The 18,616-nt window shown below is 40.6% G+C and overlaps 1 long non-coding RNA gene across 3 annotated transcripts in view; it reads right to left on the bottom strand.

Moving 5' to 3' along the window:
• LOC143651882 (uncharacterized) overlaps window positions 1-18,616 on the bottom strand; it is a 103,580-nt gene that overhangs the window by 65,152 nt on the left and 19,812 nt on the right. The window lies entirely within an intron of this gene.

Here is an 18,616-nt window from a genome sequence, read left to right as displayed (position 1 = left end):
AACAAGTGAGTTCTGACGGCGACTGGCATCAAGGAAGGAGAGTCTAGTTTGATAAATTTTACAAATATAATAATTTTGAAATATTAACTGATGATTTTTCTCCCATCTTGTATCACCCTATGGACTCTAACCCACCCATGCTCAAGCAGCCAGACTATGTAACATTCTTTTTCTTAGAAAAGAAATGTAATAGCAGAAAGCAAGAAGGGGCTAAAAAAGCAAGGACTTTGGGTGGGCCACAGTGGCTCAGCAGGCAGAGTTCTCGGATTCCCGGTGCCTGTCCATGCAAAAAAAAAAAACAAGGTCTTCTTCTAACTTTTGGATTGTGAAAGTCAAAGCTTTAGGGAGCAAGATAGGTTTCATATCACAGATGCAAATTTTGAAAAAATATGTCAGCAAGAGCAAATTTTCCCTACTGACCCAAAGCAATTAGATATTCCCGGAGCCCGAGGAGTCAGGCAAAGGATAAGGAGATCAGCAAATGATGGGTATGTGTATATTGATGGCTTCAGGGGAAGGAGGGCAAATTTTTTTTTTTAAATAAGAAAGAGGGTGAGATCCTGGCTGTTTAAAGAAATGGGGGCTTAGCCCAGGACATTGAAATTTAGAAGCAAAACTATGAGAGAACGATATTTAAAGATTTTATCAGTTCCAAATCCACCTTTCATGCTCAGTATATGTGGCCCCTCCCCTTTGACCTCTCCAGTCTCAGAGTTCAGCTTACTTCTGCCTGCCTTGTGCCCTGCCCCAGGCAGAAGAGGTGGTTAGAAAGGGATGGGGTGGGAGGGTATTAAGAAAGGAGGGTTGGAGCTCTTTGCCTGAGAGCTGTGTTCTCTTCCTCCACTTCTTTCCTCAAAACAGTTACCTCCAGTGACCAGAGGCAGGTCCAGTGCTGTTGTCGGCATCCCTATTTGTGACTCTGATTTCACACAGCTGCCCTGTTTCACTTCCTCTGGCCCATTCAATGCACTAACTGGGCTGAGGTGGGTTGGCTTCTCCCCAAGACAGGGCCTGACTCCTAACTCAGTTTCCCACTGGACTAGGGGCTTCCTCACCCAAGAAGAAATATCCTCAGAGTCCCACGTCTCCTATGCTCGGCAGCTGGAGGCATAGACAACTGTAAACTGCCCCGTGTGGCATATCTGTTTATTTCCCAACAAGGCCTCTACTCACCCTGATCCATGATAAAGCAAAAATAGCAGAGGAGCAAACCAACAGGCCTCTCAGGCTGATGTAGGATGGGAACTACTGTTCATCTACTCTTGTTTACCTGAAGCTTTTCTTTTTCTACAAAAAGCTTTCCCTTAATCCATATCAAATGATATTGAGCAATTTGTCTCAAATCTGGTGCTTTGCAGGGGATATTACCCCAGGTGGGACCCAGCTGGCAGCACAGCATAGGAAAGAAATAGAGAAGTCATGTAATTAGATGAAATGTACAAATTTCAAACCTAGATCTTAATGCTACTCTGCTGTTTTTTAGATAATTTGGGGCAAATGCACTCCCCAGCATCCATCTCCAAATTAGTAAAACGGTAAGAATATCAAATTCAAGAATATTGTGATTAGGAGGCCATGAGAAAAATGTTTGACACTATAATTCATGTCCTTGCTGGTATTAAGAAATTGACACTGGGGAAGCATGCTTCAATCCAGGCATGATCCCTCCCTCTCCTGGGGACTCATGTGGTTTCTCTGCCCTGAGCAGTTTCTACCATGTTATTTGTTTGAACCATGTAACTGTCCTCCTTGAGATACAATCTACCCCTCTGTAAAATGGCACATATCAAGGAACTAAGGGTAAGAAACAGCTCACATATCTGGGTGTTTGATCCCTCCCATGTTAACTTGCCCAGTCAGGGCCCAGCCCAGACTCTGGAAGAAAGTGAAGAGGGGCTACAAAACAGCCAAAGAAAGTGTTAACGAGGAAGGTCCAGTCATCACAGTTCATGTGGGTAGGGAAAAAATGGTTCCTAGGTTTTGAAGAAACAGTCCCTAACTTTGAGACCAGAGATGAATTCAAACCCTAGTTCTACCCCTTAGAAGTTGTGTCATCTTGGATAAGTTGCTCACCTTCTTTGAAGCTCAGTGTCTTTAAATTATGGTAACAGAGTATGTTAAGGTTTAGAGATAATGTGTCCAGCCCATAGAAGCTCCTTAATAACCAGGGCTGTTATTGTTTCTTTATAGGCCAGGCACCTCAAACCCTTGGAAAGTGTCCATAATATGTTTACACAATTGCTTCTCTGGTTACTGAGCCAGCAGGTTCATAAAACCAGAAGAAAGACCGAGGTGACTCTCTACCATGGCTACACATTAGAATCACCTCAGTGATCTTAAAACTCCCACTGCCCCCACCACACCTGAGAACAATTACATCAAAATCTCTTGGGTGTGTTCCAGGCATCAGAACTTTCAATGCTCCCCAGGTGACACCCATCAAGTCAAGTCTGAGAAATCTGAACACCACCGGGCTGCTTCTCCAATGCTGATAGGCAAACTTAGCACCTGGGGATCTTGTTAAAATGCAGCATTAGATTCAGTTGATCTAGGGTGGAGCCCAGATTCTGAATTTCTAATAAGCTCCCACGTGGTGCTGATACTGCTGAGTTGCTCTCATTATCAGGTTACAACTGTTAAGTACCTAGGGTTATAGGAGGAGACAGAAAACTATCAAATGAGGTATCAAGCACCAATAGCAGAGTGGCCTGGAGCCACTGAAAGCAGAGGTACAGAGCCCTGTAGTTCTAAGTAGCCCCTTGGAGTATCACAATATTATAGCAAAGCCCAGGTTTTGCCTTTGAGAAAAACCGACTTTTGTGTGTGGTAGCATTTGCTTAAGAGGACCAGGAAATGTATCACACATTTTGAAGACCATTAGAAACCTATCTCCAATCCTAAGAGGTAAGTTTTAGGCAAATTTTCCTCTGAGATATAATCAGTGATTATCACATTGACTCAGTTTACCAGTCAGTGTTGCTCATGTGGCACTTACTTGTTCAACTCTAGTCATGATCTAAGCTAGATATTATTAATGTTTCCAAATATTCACTCTCCTCACCATGAAATGGCATTATAGCTTCTAACCTCATTGACATTGGGCTTAGCCATGTGACTTTTTTTTGGTGAATACAATGTGAGCAGATGAAACATGTCCCAAGCAACATCTAAGCAGAAGTCTTAGGAGTCATCACAGGGTTCCTTCATTGCATTTTTCCTTGTGCCACGAGATTCAAATAGAGGATACTCTTTAGCCTAGGTCCCAGCATGAAGGAGACATCAGCAAGGTATATGGCCACATATACAGGAATGAGAAACAAACCTTTATTGTTATAAGTCATTGAGATGTTAGGAATATTAGTTACCACAATCTAGCCTAGTGAAAACTGACTCAACACATGAGCAATAGAGAGAGGGTCATAAAACACAGAGAAGGTGCCACCCCTCCCTGCATATGGGTTATGGTATGATACAGGTGCTGAGTGATGTCTGTGCCAGTTTGAAAGGATTTATGCACCCTAGAAAAGTCATGTTTTAATCCTAATCAATCTTGTGAGAGTAATGGTTTCTTCTAATCCCTTTCAGCACTATAGGCTGGAACTTGATTAGATTATTTCCATGGAGCTGTGACTCAATCAGTTGTGAGTATTAAACTTGATCAGATGGAGATATGTCTCCACCCACTCTATGTGGGTCTTGATTAGTTTTCTGGACTCCTATAAAAGAGGAGACAGTTTGGAGAGAGTTCCTTTTGAGAATGAGGAGAGAGCCGCTGAGCCATGACAATGACAAGAGAACCACAGAGTCCACCAGCCAGTGACCTTTGGAGACGAAGAAGGAGAATGCCCCTGGGTTGCTTCATGAGACAAGAGGTCTGGAGAGGAAGCTCGAAGGCGTTGCCATGTTCACCATTTGCCTTTCCAGCTGAGAGAGAAACCCTGAACTTCATCGGCCTTTCTTGAGTGAAGGCAATCTCTTGTTGGTGTCTTAATTTGGACATTTTTACAGACTTGCTTTAATTGGGACATTTTCTCAGCTTTATAACTGTAAACGAGCAACTTATTAAATTCTCCTTTTTAAAAGCTGTTCTAGTTTGCTAGCTGCCAGAATGCAATATACCAGAAATGGAATGGCTTTTCAAAAGGGGAATTTAATAAGTTGCTCATTTACAGTTCTAAGGTTGAGAAAATGTCCCAATTAAAACAAGTCTATAGAATGTCTAATCAAAGGCATCCAGGGAAAGATACCTTGGTTCAAGAAGGCTGATGAAGTTCAGGGTTTCTCTCTCAAGTGAGAAGGCACATGGCGAACACAGTCAGGGCTTCTCTCTCGGCTGAACAGGCACATGGCGAATACGGTGTCATCTGCTAGCTTGGTCTCCTGGCTTCCTGTTTCATGAAGCTCCCCAGGAAGCGTTTTCCTTCTTCATCTCCAAAGGTCGCTGGCTGGTGGACTCTCTGCTTCATGATGCTGCAGCATTCTCTGCTCTCTCTGAGTCTCTCTGAATCTCCAAAATGTTTCCTCTTTTATAGGACTTCAGAAACTAATCAAGACCCACTCAAATGGGTGGAGGCATGTCATCCCCTAATCCACTTTAACAACCATTCTTAACTAAATCACATCAACCAGGGAGATGATCTCATTACAGTTTCAAATATACAGTATTGAATAGGGATTATTCTACCTTTAAGAAATGAGATTTATATTAAAACATGGCTTTTCTTAGGGGGCATACTTCCTTTCAAACCAGCACAAAAGCCATTTCGTTTCTGGTACATTGTACATTGGCAGCTAGCAAACTAGTACAATGTCCAAGAGTAGAAGTGGTTCAACTGTAGATCTTAAAGGACTCTTTGAATATAAACAAGGGGATAAGGAAAGTTCAGATGTCTCCTGGTGGATTGGGAAGGTTTCTTATAGAAAATACTCCCTTTGAAATGAAGGAAGGCAGTAAGATGCATAGGGGTGGGTCTGGAAGGAATTAATATAGTGAATTATTCCAAGAGATAAGAGGGTTTGGGTAAAATGTTAGATTTGAAGCCCATATTGTCAGTTGAAAGAGTGACAAGTGTTTTCCCTTTAGAAACACCAAGTCTTCAAAGTGCCTTTCTGTTTTTCATGGAGACATCTAAGGCCACTTTCAACATCTCCTCTTCACTCCATGGGGAGGAGTGTACTGGTCTGATTAGTCAGATTCTAGGGCATTAATTTGGCTTTTCATTTGTTCTTTCTACAGTTCCATTTCCTCTGTTGTTGATGTATATGGGGAAAATGATAAGGTCTCTTAACTCTCTAGTCTAGGAAAAATGAGGTGCCTCGATATCTAATCCAACTTGCTCAAATTATGCCCCAGGTCCTGGAGTAAAATCTCCAGCTATAATGAAGTATCATTCTGTCTGGCCAGCCGTGGTCCTATGCTTATATCTCCCTTGGAGACCTTATCTTCAAAGAGAGATACTTAATGTGGAGCGGGCTTCCTTGGTCCTCTAGATGAAACATCATCCTTAATACTATTTTATTAGCATGGCAAAGCTCTCTCTAACTTCTCAGAAATCATAGACTCCCTGTCTTATGCCAGCCTGCTGTCCCTTTGACGGTCACCTTCTACCCAGAGAGATATTTTTAGAGTCAAGTCTTAAATAGTTGTGTGCATATGTATGTGTGTGTATGGCTTTTTAGAGCACCATGACATGCTTTATTTATGCCAGTGAAAGGATTATTTCCTAGACCCTTCTCACCAGTTTATCAGAATCCAAAAGGAAACATATCTAAAAACAGATGAGCTCAGTTCAGCTATCCTGGACATAAAAATAGTCATGAACATAAAAATAGTCAGTGGAACTAAAGGGGACTTAAAGGAAAGAGTAAATCCTGCAAATGTAGAAAAAGTGACAGGAAAAGGACAAGTAAAAAGGAAAAGGAAAGTTTAGAAATGAGAAAATCAGCTAGGGACACAATGACCTTAGCATCTCCCTCCAATTCTTTAACCTCATCACTCCTTCATTTGACAAAGCAGCCAATTTTAGCTTGGTACAGGCTTAGGAGAATGTTTCTTTGTGTTGCAAGCTAACAGAGAAAAGAGCCCAGCAAAATCATTTTCTTTCCCTTCTCTGCATGCAAAATCCATTATAAAGCTTGAAACCATCTCTCTACTCTAGAGAAAAGGAAAGTATTTGCAAAAAAACGGCAGAAAAATGTCTTCACACATATATACAAAAGAGAAGACCAATTAAATTCCTCAATAGGGGAGAGTTTTTGAGCTTGTTTCTGTCAGGAACAAAAAAGCCTGGCCATCAACCAGCTTCCTTTAGAAAGGAACCAAATCAGTCACAGAGATAAGAGAACTGAAGAGCTAGACAGAATTTAACATCCTCTACCATCTTGCTCAAGGCCCCAGTTACAAGGGTGCCACATATAATGGCCCAAGAGAAGCAAATTTCTCCTGGTACCAAAAAGACATTTGATGTCCCAGAGCAAATAAAACCAGAGGATACAGTCTAACTCTGTATTCATTAAGCCACTTACTTACCTCTCCAAGCTCCTCATCCTTTCTCTACTTTCCTAGTTTCCTTTAAAGCAATTCTCAATAAACTAAAACCCTCTCTTCTACTTTACTACCTGCCAGAATGCAATATACCAGAAACAGAATGGCTTTAAAAAATGGGAGTTTATTAAGTTGCAAGTTTATAGTTCTAAAGCTGTGAAAATGTCCAAATTAAAGCAAGGCTATTGAAATGTCCAATCTTAGGCATCCATGGAAAGATACCTTGGTTCAAGAAGGCCGGTGAAGTTCAGGGTTTCTCTTTCAAGTGGAAAGGCAGAGGATAGGTATGGTAATGTCTGCTAGCTTTCTCTCCAGGCTTCTTGTTTCATGAAGCTCCCTCAGGGGCATTTTTCTTCTTCATCTCCAAAGGTCTCTGGTTGTGTGGGCTCTGGTGGTTCTCATGGCTCTGCAGCTCTCTGAAGCTTTTTTTTTTAAGGAATCCAGTAAACTAATCAAGATTTACCTGGAATGGATGGAGTTACATCTCTCTCTAATCAAAGGTTAATACCCACAATCGGTGTGTCACATCTCCATGGAGATAATCTAATCTACAGTGCTGGATAGGGTTTAAAAGAAAGGTCTGCCTCCACAAGAAAAATCAGGATTAAAACATGGCTTTTTCTAGGGTGCATAATCCTTTCACACTGGCACACCCTCTAACTCTCTGGTAATCATTACTATCTTGTGATTGACAGGGAGAATTCTACCCCAGTGTAACTACCGTTTCTAAAATGAGGTTAATGCATTGGGCACCATGGTGGTGATGCATCAGGATTGGAGGCAGGTCAGGACTTGGTGGCACCTCAGACTGAGAGGACAAGGAGGATGAGACCAGAGTTGAGCTTGAGAAGGAGACCACAAGAGGATAAGTCTAGCTGAGGAGCAGTGGGGCACTGGGGTGGGCATCTGTCTCACAGCAATGGAGAGGCCATTTTGATGGCAAAGGAATAGGTCTAAGAAATACTAGTGTACTCTCATCATCCATTATGATATCTGGCAATGGTGTAATCAGGCTCAAAACCACTTCAGGAAATTGGGCTAAATTGATAGGAAGAAGGGAAAAGCTCGAGCTTGATATGGAGCTTGATGTTGATGGGGATGGAGATGGTGTAAGTTAGAGTAAGCATTTTTTTTCCCTCGGTTTGTTGATCAGGGTCTTATCATCTAGGGTCACTCAATGATTTTGTGTTGTCTACAAAATCACATGCTACAAACAAGTAAAACATGACTGAAAACCTTGGGCATGATTCTAGGACAACTCCAAACCACTGTCTATCTCACTTTTTTTGACCCAATCTAATTGTTCCTGAGTTTTCAGTATCCATCAGGTTCTCTCTCTCTCTGCCTCTACTTTCTGCTTTACAAGTTCATGATCTGATGACTTGCTTTGGACATGAAAGTCTGACTTGATCTGGTATTCCTCCTTTGATTTCATCCAGGATTTGATTTTTGTTATCCCCATGAACTCTAGGTAAGTGGGACCTGTATGCACACACACACATCAGAAGCTGGTGTATGTATGGAATAGATGGATAGCTGGCTAGTCAGAATATTTCACTCTCTCCTCACCCTCCCACCCAGAGTGGGATTTATATTAGGCTTTCCATTTCAGAGAAATCATATTTGTATAGAGTATAGTAGTTCTGACTAGTTTTCTCTGAAATTAGGTAGGACAACTAAGATTATTGGAATTGAAATAGTGAATTTGTCAAAAAACAAGAAAAGGGTATTTGGCACAGTAATATCTATTTTCCAATTAAGCAAGAATTTGTGGTTATCTGAGGAGTGAATTAAAATTTGACTTGGTTTGTATACAAATTAGTATAAAAGAGGCTCTATATAGTGGAGAGAGCTAAAATGGAAGCTGCATTTCTGACTTTGTCACTCTTTCTCTGTAAGTGTGATGGTTAGGTTTGTGTATAAACTTGACCAGGGGCTGGTGCGCAGTTGTCTGGTCTCACAACTACTGGTTTACTGCAAGGACATTTCATGGCTGGCTAATGAACCAGAAGGCTTGTTTATTAATCATCAGCCAGTTGATTGCATCTGTGACTAATTACATCTATAATCAACTAAGGGAGTGTCTTCCGTGAGAGAATCCCATCAGTTGAAGACTTTTAAGGGAGAGGAGAGACATTTCACTTCATTTTTCTTTAGCCAACCTTTCCTGGAAAGTTCATGAACTTCATTGGAGTTGCCAGCTAGTGGTCTGCCCTGTGGAACTTGGACTCCTGCATTCCCACAGTTGCATGAGACACTTGTGTAAAATCTCATATTTACAGATAGATTCCATTGGTTCAGTTTGTCTAGAGAACCCTAACTAATACAGTAAGTCACCTAGTTTTTCTAAATCTCAGTTTCCTTATTTATATATTGATGAGTTTAAACTAATCTCTAGGGTTCATTAAACTCTAAACCTTTAGTGGATATGTTAGGATTGTCTAAGCTATGTTGTAGTAACACACAGAATCTCAGTGGTTTAAAACATAACACTTATTTTTCATTCATGCAAAATCCACTGTTGTTCCTAGGGTTTTCCTGAAGTTTCTGAAGATCTGAGCTGAGAGAGTCTGCACCACTTTATTGTAGTACCACCTAGAAGACAAGGCCTCTAGCATCTGCAGCAAAGCCTACAGGGAACTGAGGGTCAGGCACTAGCTTTTAAATGCTCTGGCCCACTCACAGCCTACTGACTAGAATTAATCACACATCTTCATCTGATAGCTGGAAAATATGCTTGCCCTAGCTGAGCTTAGCAATTTACTCTTTGTTCTTAGTTCCCAGGACATTAATCAGACCTTTTCAGTTAGTTCTGCTTACAGAAATAAGATAACAGAATAGCATCAACAACACCCTGTGGCCCAATGAATCAGCAAATTCCTCTTCAAAAGACAAAAGTTTGACATTCCTGAGGGTCAGGTAAGAAAAGCATCATGAAGACTGCACATAAGAGCTTGCATGTCAATATCTAAAGCTAATCACTGATGCTGGAACAAGACATAATTGAGACAACACAGGATGAGACATGTACCCGTGCCTTCCTCATGAAGAGCCAACATCGCTGCTGACCTGACAAGAAAGAATCTAGTGGGACATTACTTAGTTTTGACCTCTACCCCCTTTCCTTTACCTATAAAAAACCTTAACCCATAGCCCCACTTTGAACTGGTTTGGGAAGATTCCTCCAGTTCCTTGCAAAGTGCATTTGCAATAAATCACCTTCACACAGAGAGATATGTTCCTCCTTTGTAGTACCCGATCCAATAGGCCCTGGTATGGAAAGTGCCATGCTTACCATAACAATTTTGCAATTCTGCTGGGACCCCCATGCTGTTTTGAGATGCAAATATGATACTTGTCCATGGGACCAGGGGGATCCCCAGCTCCATAACAGCTGCCCAAAGCTTTCTCTGGAGGACTGGGCTGGAGGTTCCAGGCCAGGCTTCTGCCAGAGGCAGACACCAGGCACTTTTGTGCAATGGTGATTTTAAAATTAAGACTTTCCCTGGGCTAGGTAAGTGTATGATAGTTTCTCTTGTTATCTGTGTTGACTTTCACTTTGGCATTCCACTCACAAGGAGGAGACTGTAGAATTGGCCTGGGTTCAAAAATGTGGACCTGGAGGGTTTGAGCCCCACTGTCCGTGACCCCAGATTTGTGGCTCTCCTTTGGTTTTTTATTTTGAAATTTTTAATTGGGGAAGCCATTATTGAGGCGCTCCTTGTTTGCGTGTTTTGTCTGCATATTTTTCTTTGTTTTTACATTGGAAAATCTGTTGACTTTGAAAAACTCCTGTCTTGATGTGTTGTCTTCATAATTTTTATTGGTGTTGCCTAATCATGGGAAACTCTCTGGATGTCTCTTTTAGGTTGTTTCTTGAATAATTGGTCTAGATTTGGAGGGGATCTCCTTTTAAAAAAAAAAGAAAAAGAAATTGATTTTATCTTGTAATCTCTTGGTATAAATTGGAAAAGAGTGAAAAGTAGTCTGAGAATGAGACTTACAAATTTCATACCATCTTGCAATTCAATTTGCTTTGTAAAAAAATTCACAAATGAGATGCAGTGCCTTATGTTCAAGCTTTTTAAAAATTATATAATAATCATGAACCTTTAAAGATGTGCAAATTTTTTAGAGCAAATGTAATATCTACACATGCCATTAATTACAATTTTAAAAAATTGTAAATTACAGTTACAAGAATGTATTGACTTAAGTGTTATATGTATTTGACATTATTCTGACAAGTTTGATTTTAATGGTAATTGTGTGTGATAAAGTGTTTGCTCGAAAACATTCTCTAAAATCATTTTGGTAACTTAAATATGAAAGATATAAAGGATGTGTTTTTATTAAAAAGATAAAGAGGATAGTTTTGTTCTGGGATAAAATAAATGATTGTCACAGAATGAGGAAAAAGTTGGACAAAACCTGAATAGATGTAGTAAGTTGCAGAAAATTATGATCAAAGGTAGGAAAGATATGAAGGGTCCAAAGTTTTAAAAGCTTTAGTATCAAATAATATGTTAATACAAAGCTACAATGTGGCATTCTCTCTGTTAAACTGACAAAGTTTTCTTGGATTATTGGTCTGTTTTTAGTAAAAATTTATAAAAGTTTTTTTGAGAAATCAGGTCAAAATGCAGAAAATCTGTGACTTATCAATAAACTTCTTGTACTTTGTTGACTTTATCATGTCCTTGGGTAAGAAAAGTAAGTTGTCTCACTTTTAAAAGAGCTAAATATTTGCTATAGTTTCAGGTAATAAGGAACCAGATATTGTTTCAAACCTGACAACTTTTAACATTTTGCTTTCTCAAGGGAAAAACCTTGAACGATATCTTCGTATTCCAAACAGTTGCAAAAATTTATTCTTTCACCTTGTAAAAATGAAGTGCTAGAAATGGTTAGGTTTATTTGATATGTTATAAATTGTGTAACAAATATTTAGAAAATGTTATGAATGTTGGAAAATATTTTCTAACCTTTTGTTAATTACTAATCTACATAATATTAGACAACAATATAATGCTGCTAGTCATAGTTTTCTGTTTCCTAGTAAAAATGTGAAGAAGAAATTGAACCTCTGTTTGACTGAGGTGCTCACATGTTTAAACCAGGCTCCTAGTGCCATGCTGTCTCCTCATTTGAGTTAATGGTTAGACTCTTTTCTGCAGTCCCTAAAACTATACAGGTATCAGTTACATCACCTGGACATGCTCCAGAAGTAGATGAGAACCTGCTGTTGCTGAAAACACCTTGCCACTGTGGACACCTCTAGCTCTGCCTACTGCAAGGAGTTCAGTCACTTTAGCTCTTCAGTGGACACTGCCTCCAGGCTGGCTCTGTTGCATAGTGCCAGAAGGTGCTATGAAACAGAGTGACAGAACCCTGGAGGTCACCTTCCTGTTTTCCAGAGGCCCAACAATGCTGTGCTACATTAGCTGTACAAAGAGCATACCTTCTAGAGCCATGATTGCCAGAGTGATGTGGTTAGAACCTTAAAAAAACACAATTAGCAACTAAGGCCTGCTCCTGTGAGGGGACACCATGTATAATATTGTAAGCCTAGCACCCACCACAGCTCAAAAAGAAACCTGTGCATTAATTGGCATTAAGTGCTGTACCTACATACCTGATAAATATAATAACATTTCCTCTATACTAGATCACATGCAAAGTAATCAAACATGTTAAAAATCTTGGCAAACCTAACTCATTTTCTCGGTAGTTAGTACTCTTGCTTATAAAATGGGAAATAACTCTTTTAAATGCCACCTTTATTTTGTTTGCCAAATGTTTGTCTTATTGTTGCTTATTTGTCTTTATAAGTTTATGTCTAGAGCATCCTCCAAAATAGTATGAAGGTTTTCTTTGCCCATGACCAGCAAGAAGTAACTACAGAAAAATGAGTCCTTTGCCCATTTTTCTTATATGAAAAGTGCTCACAAAATATGTCTTCATAAGAATAAGAAGAGTAAAAATGCAAAGGGGAAATTGATAACTGGAAAATATGCTTGCCCTAACTGAGCTTAGCAATTTACTCTTTGTACTTAGTTCCCAGGACATTAATCAGAACTTTTCAGTTAGTTCTGCTTACAGAAATAAGATAACATAATAGCATCAAGAACATCCTGTGGCCTAGTGAATCAGTAACTTCCTCCTCAAAAGACAAAAGTTTGACATTCCTGAGAATCAGCTAAGAAAAGCACCATGAACACTCTGCAAATAAAAGCTTGCATATCAATATCTAAAACTAATCACTGACGCTGGAAGAACAAGACATGCTCGAGACAGCACAGGATGAGGCATGTGCCCGTGCCTTCCTCATGAAGCTCCAACATCGCTGCTGACCTGACAAGAAAGATTCAAGTGGGCATTACTTAGTTTTGATCTCTACCCACTTTCTTTTACCTATAAAAAACTCTAACCCACATCCTCACTTTGCACTGGTTTGTGGAAGATTCCTTCCGTTCCTTGCAAAGTGCATTTGCAATAAATCACTTTCACACAGAGAGCTATGTTTCTCCTTTGTAGCACCATGTCAGGAGGGCTCTTCTATGGAAAGTGCCATGCTTGCAGCAACACATCCAACTACATGTTGAAAGCATATGGATATTCAGTCTCTGCTGTGGTGAATCTAAGACTCTAGTCCAAGGTCATAGGCTTACATCATGTATGGCCCAACTACCCTGACATAGGGGTTTTCCACAGACAATACTCCCAAGAAGGAACTTTTACAGAAGCAGCTCAGTGATCACAAATACACTAACTGGTATTAGGGTGTTTTAAATTACTGGATGCCAAAGCAAATACCAGGTAATAGGCTGGCTTAAACAATGGTAATTTATTGGCTTACACTTTTGAGGCTAGGAGAAGTCCAAAATCACAGCATCAGCAAGGCAATGTATTCCCCCAGAAGACTAAGGCATACTGGGTCTGGCTGCTAGAGACCCTTGGTCCTTGGCTTTTCTGTTATGTGGCTTCTCCTTTCTCTTCCAGGTTCTGTTGACTTCCAGCTTCTGGCTGCTCCCTTGGTTTTTTTCTCTCTCTCTATGATCTTCCCTATAGGGCCTTAAGAATATGATTAAGGCCCATCCTGATAAGGTGAAGTAACCTTATCAAAAGGTCCTATTTTTAAGAGCACATACCCACAGGAATGGATTAAGTTTAAGAACATATTTTTCTGAGGTACATAGCTTTAAATCACTACATCGGGTATGAATGGCCCCAAACAGCTCATCAACAATAGGGCAAAACCAGCTCAAAGCACAAGGTCTCCTGACAGCACAAGAATAAATGTGCAGATAATTTCTTTGAAATCAATGAGGAGAGGGGAGGGGATCTTGTGTGAAGCAAGATCCTCATAAGGATTGAAAGTGGACCTTCATCTCATGACTTTTGTATCAACCTGGTACTTTGGGCCAGAGAGTGGACAAAAATAAGTTGCTTGAAGAGCTCTTTCTGCTGTAGCAGAACATAGTCCAGATGCAAATGAAATAAAACTGGAGACAGAGAAGGCATTTGCACCCAACAAACATGTGTTTGCTGATCGGCTGCTCAGCTGGCTCACTCAAACTCAACTTCATAATTCCTCCATATGTCCAGCTGCGCTGAAGAATCTTGGCTGTCTTCCACAAATCTTGGGTGTCTGTGCGACTTGGTGAATTTTCTTCGGGCCCCTTAAAGAATAAAGTCCAGTTTGCGGGAGAACGAAAAGAGGGATGGAGAACATCCAACTGGGGTCTGAGGCTACAATAGCCAGGTCATAGATTATGAAGGAAAGTCCTTTAAATTCCTGGAATAAATCCCTCTGGTTGTTGCCTTCATTATCCAAACAAATTTGGCTTCAGAAGGCATTAAAAGGCCCAGGAGATACAGAGAAGAAAGGAAGAAAAATATGGAGAGATCTTCTAGGTAGCAATTCAGCCATGTCTTTGTTTCTCAAAAGATCCACTAGTGCATGTTCTCAAAGGTTAACTTACCCTTTACTAGATAGATTGGACATCTAGAAAAATAGCTGTCTCACAAAGTAATACCCACTCACCTAAATGACCCACATGCAGTTCCTCCCTGGGGAATCAGTTACCCAGCAAGTGGGGAAGTTCTCAGATGCTCAGGAGCTAAGGAATATTTGCATTTTTTTGCTCATTCCTACTCAAGCCCCACCCACTTCTGAGCTTTCCTTTCCCCACTCAACCAACTCTTCAGGAGATCCTAACCCCTTAGAAGTATATCTGGGCCGAGGAGGCCCAACTGGGTCCAAAACTGGAGATTAAACCATGTCTATTGTGATCATAGGGTGGCCTTACAAGAACAGACAGAGATGTGTCACAGGAGATCATTCTAGGAAAGGAAAGAGCCAGGCACAACTAGCTTAATCCTATAAGGAACCTTAGTGGTCAGAGAACCCTCTGAGTTCATCTCAGATTGATGGCTTTGATTTTTTCAGCTCATGTGAGTCTGTTAATATGAATATGCAGTTTCACCTCCCAAGGGTCTCCACTGATCTAACCTGATGCCTCAGGACATAGATCTCTAGAAGTAAAGCAAATTGCTCAAGGTCACAGACTGACTAGCTCAGGTCTCTTCACTCCTGGGTGAGGAGTCTTTCACAGCACTGAACAGGCCTCCCTGCCAATGCCTACTTGCCTTCTAAGGTTGCCCAGTTCCGTGTACCTGGAAAGAATTCCCAAATCATACCTCACCTGTCCTCTAGAGCAAGGTTCTTCAAAATGTTGTCCACAGTCAACCAGCAGGCCACATGGATGATGAATGACATGGAAATATGAGTGCTTTTTGCAGTTATAATGAGGAATAATACACAATCACCAATGCTTGTGTATAACTATGGGCTAGTTTTTAATAACATACAAGTATGTGATTAAAAGATTGCCACAAAGCTAGAGTTGTGTGCTCATGAACTAAGATGATCAGTTTCTGAAGCCTCCTGAGGACTTCAGTTCATGAGGCCATCAAGGAGTCCAGCTGCCACACAACTCCTGGCAATGTGTGCAAAGCCCCTACTGTGCACATGGATATGCACAGAGCTGGGGTTTCTGAGACTACTTTTCATAATTGTCAAGGGCTGATGTTCTTGAATTAATTAAGAATTTGAAGACTCATACTTATTAATCATTTTGCATTTAATTCATGCAATATTAAATTTGGGTTGTTATTATATTGTTCTCCAATGCCTTCTCACCAAATTCCTTTTCCATTTGAAGGTGGAGTCAAGTCAGATAGTATTGTCCCCATTTTGGGGGGCTGAGTTCCAGAGATGAGGGAATCTGAATTACAAGTACCAGTGTAAACAACCAAGTAATCTGATTTGACAAGAAGAGAAGTTGTTTGAACCAAAATGAGGAGCCATTTTGGTCACTAAACTCCCAGAGAGGTTCTGATGTCAAGAGCCACAGGCTGGGTACATTTCTGGGAAAGGACCACAGCAATTATGGACTGATGTCAGTGGCATCAAGCAAAACCTCCCACTGAGCACACAACCATCCCCATGCCTGCAGAAGAGGAAAAATCATACCCAAAAAAGAGGTATGTGGAACCAGGTGTCCCTCATGCTACCTCTCTCACTTTCTCTTCATTGTCACACTTTTTACCACTCATTACCTCCTGCTATATGATTTCTAGTCTTACTTCTTAGACCAAATGGCATTCTCTCACACCTTACCAGCCATCTCTTAACTGCCAAACCCAAGCATCTGAGTTTGATCCTTGTGTTTGTTTGAAGCCATTATGCACCCAAAAGGTCATGTTCTTTAAATCCATTCCTTTGGGTACTGACCTGTTGTAGGTGGTACCTTTTGGTTATGTTATTTCAATTGAGATGTGACCCACTTCATTCAATGTGGATCTGAATCCTTTTATTGGGGTCCTTTATGAGAGGATAAAATGCATACAGAAGCAAAGTGATGAAATTAAGAGAAGCTCATAGAGAAAAGCCTCAGAGAAGCAAAGAGAGGACCCACAGAAGCTCAGAGAGGAAGCTACTGAAGCCAGAAGCTGAAAGCAATGAAACTTGGGAGAGAAGGGCCAGCAGAAGCTGGCCAGGTACCTTCCCATGTGACAGAGGTGTCCCAGATGCCAGCAATCTGTCTTATGAGTCCAGGTATTGTCCTGTTGATAACTTGAGTTGGACAACCCATTTCTGGTATACTGCATTTTGGCAGCTTTAGCAAACCCAAACAATCCTCATCTTATTCTAATTTACCACCCCTCTATCTCAAATTCTCCTTTGTCTTGGCCTCAGTGTTAACCCTCAATCCAGTGTTACCTTACTTCTCTATCTCTGTGCTCTTTTCTCCTCTTTAGCTCCGTATTCTCTTCTCATCCCTAAGTGTAATGGTCCTTGTAGTTCTGCCCTTGAACTTTGCTATTTTTATGCTCTTTTGCATTCAGCTTCTGTGCTGGTTTGCATCTGTTAGGTACCACAAAAAGGACTATATTCTTTTAATCCATTCTTATGGGGGCAGACCTATGTGGGTGAAACCATTTGACCATGTGACCTAGCCCATTCAAGATGGGTCTTGAATCCCTTACTGCAGTCGTTTATGAGAGGATAAAGGCAGAGATATTTTGGAGAGAGCTGAGAAAAGCTAAGAGAGAAAGAAATACCCAGAGACATTTTTGGTGACAGCCATTGAAACCAGAACCAGGAGAGAAGGACCAGCAGACATTGTCATGTGCCTTCCCATATGACAGAAGAAACCTGGGTACCAGCAGCCATTCCTCCAAGAAAATATCTTCCTCTTGATACATTAATTTGGGCATTTTCATGGCCTTAGATCTTTAATTTTTAAGTGATAAATCCCCAATGAAAAAGCCAGCCCATTTCTGGTATATTGCATTTCAGCAAATTTAACAAACCTAAATAGCTTCTCCTTAGGTTTCAGTTACCCTCTCATGGAGAGTACTCTCCAATTGGGATCATTCATTTACTGAGTGCTTACCATGTGTCAAGCATTAAGCTAGATGCTACAAATATAGGAGAAAATAAAACACAGATAAAGGACTAATGGAATACTTAATCTCAATATCCTGTCCTTCAATACTATATACTACAGCTCTACTTGGCACCTCAAACCTAATTCACCAGCATCCCCAAAATGCTCCTCCACTTGGTGCACTTTTTTTGGTTGGTTTTCCATTAGTCTTGTGTTCGTCCAGGTTGGTGACCTTGGACTCATCTTTGGTTGTTCCTTTTCCTGTAACAATCAATCATCATGTTTCCTAGATTTTACCTAGCAGTTATCCATGTTCCTCCATAACCACCTTGTGAAAACCCACATTAGCCCTCATCTAAGATATTCTGAAGCCTCCTTTCTAGTCTTGCTACTTCCTATGTTTATCCCCTCTGAATCATCTTATGAGAACAATTACTCTTCCTCAAGCACAACTATGATAAGACATTCCTTTACCAAACTCTTAATGACTCCCCACTGACTGATAAATATACAGTTAAGGTCTTTTATGATAAAGCCCTAATATATCTTACCCCCAACTCTTCCCTACCATAACTTACACATCAATCAAATTAGATGACTTACTGGCACTTCTCCACCTTCATATTTCTCCTCATGATATTCCCTCTACCTAAAATGTCAAGAATGTTCTTTCTCACTTCTATAACCCCACCTGATGAAATTCTATTCATCATCCTTCAAGAACTACTTTGAACAACACCATCTTCACATTCTTCTGCCGGATAGAATCCCTACCTTTTTTTGACCTCCGTTTACCCATGGTTGGTCCCTCTCTTGGGTTTAATTACATTTGTATTATTTGCATCCGTGTCTTATCCCCACAGCTGGACTATACCCTATCCACCATGACAGATAAAGTTCTTGGGCATGTGGGAAACATATCAGAATGGAACAGCATGAGTTCTGTTCCAACTTTAGAGAGTTGATAGCACTCTAAGAGTGGTGACACCTGAAGCACAGTGGTATTCCTAAAAGCACTTTGTTAAAACCCAAAAGAAGGACCTGTTGTGGATCTGAGATGCAGTGACCTATTTTTTGAGATTTTGTGTGACCTGAGAGGAAAGGGAAATTATTT

The sequence above is a fragment of the Tamandua tetradactyla genome, chromosome 12 (assembly GCF_023851605.1).
Source record: "Tamandua tetradactyla isolate mTamTet1 chromosome 12, mTamTet1.pri, whole genome shotgun sequence".
In the NCBI taxonomy this organism is placed as follows: domain Eukaryota; kingdom Metazoa; phylum Chordata; class Mammalia; order Pilosa; family Myrmecophagidae; genus Tamandua; species Tamandua tetradactyla.
Note: the sequence above shows the minus strand (reverse complement) of the source record. Positions and strands in the feature narration are given on the sequence as shown.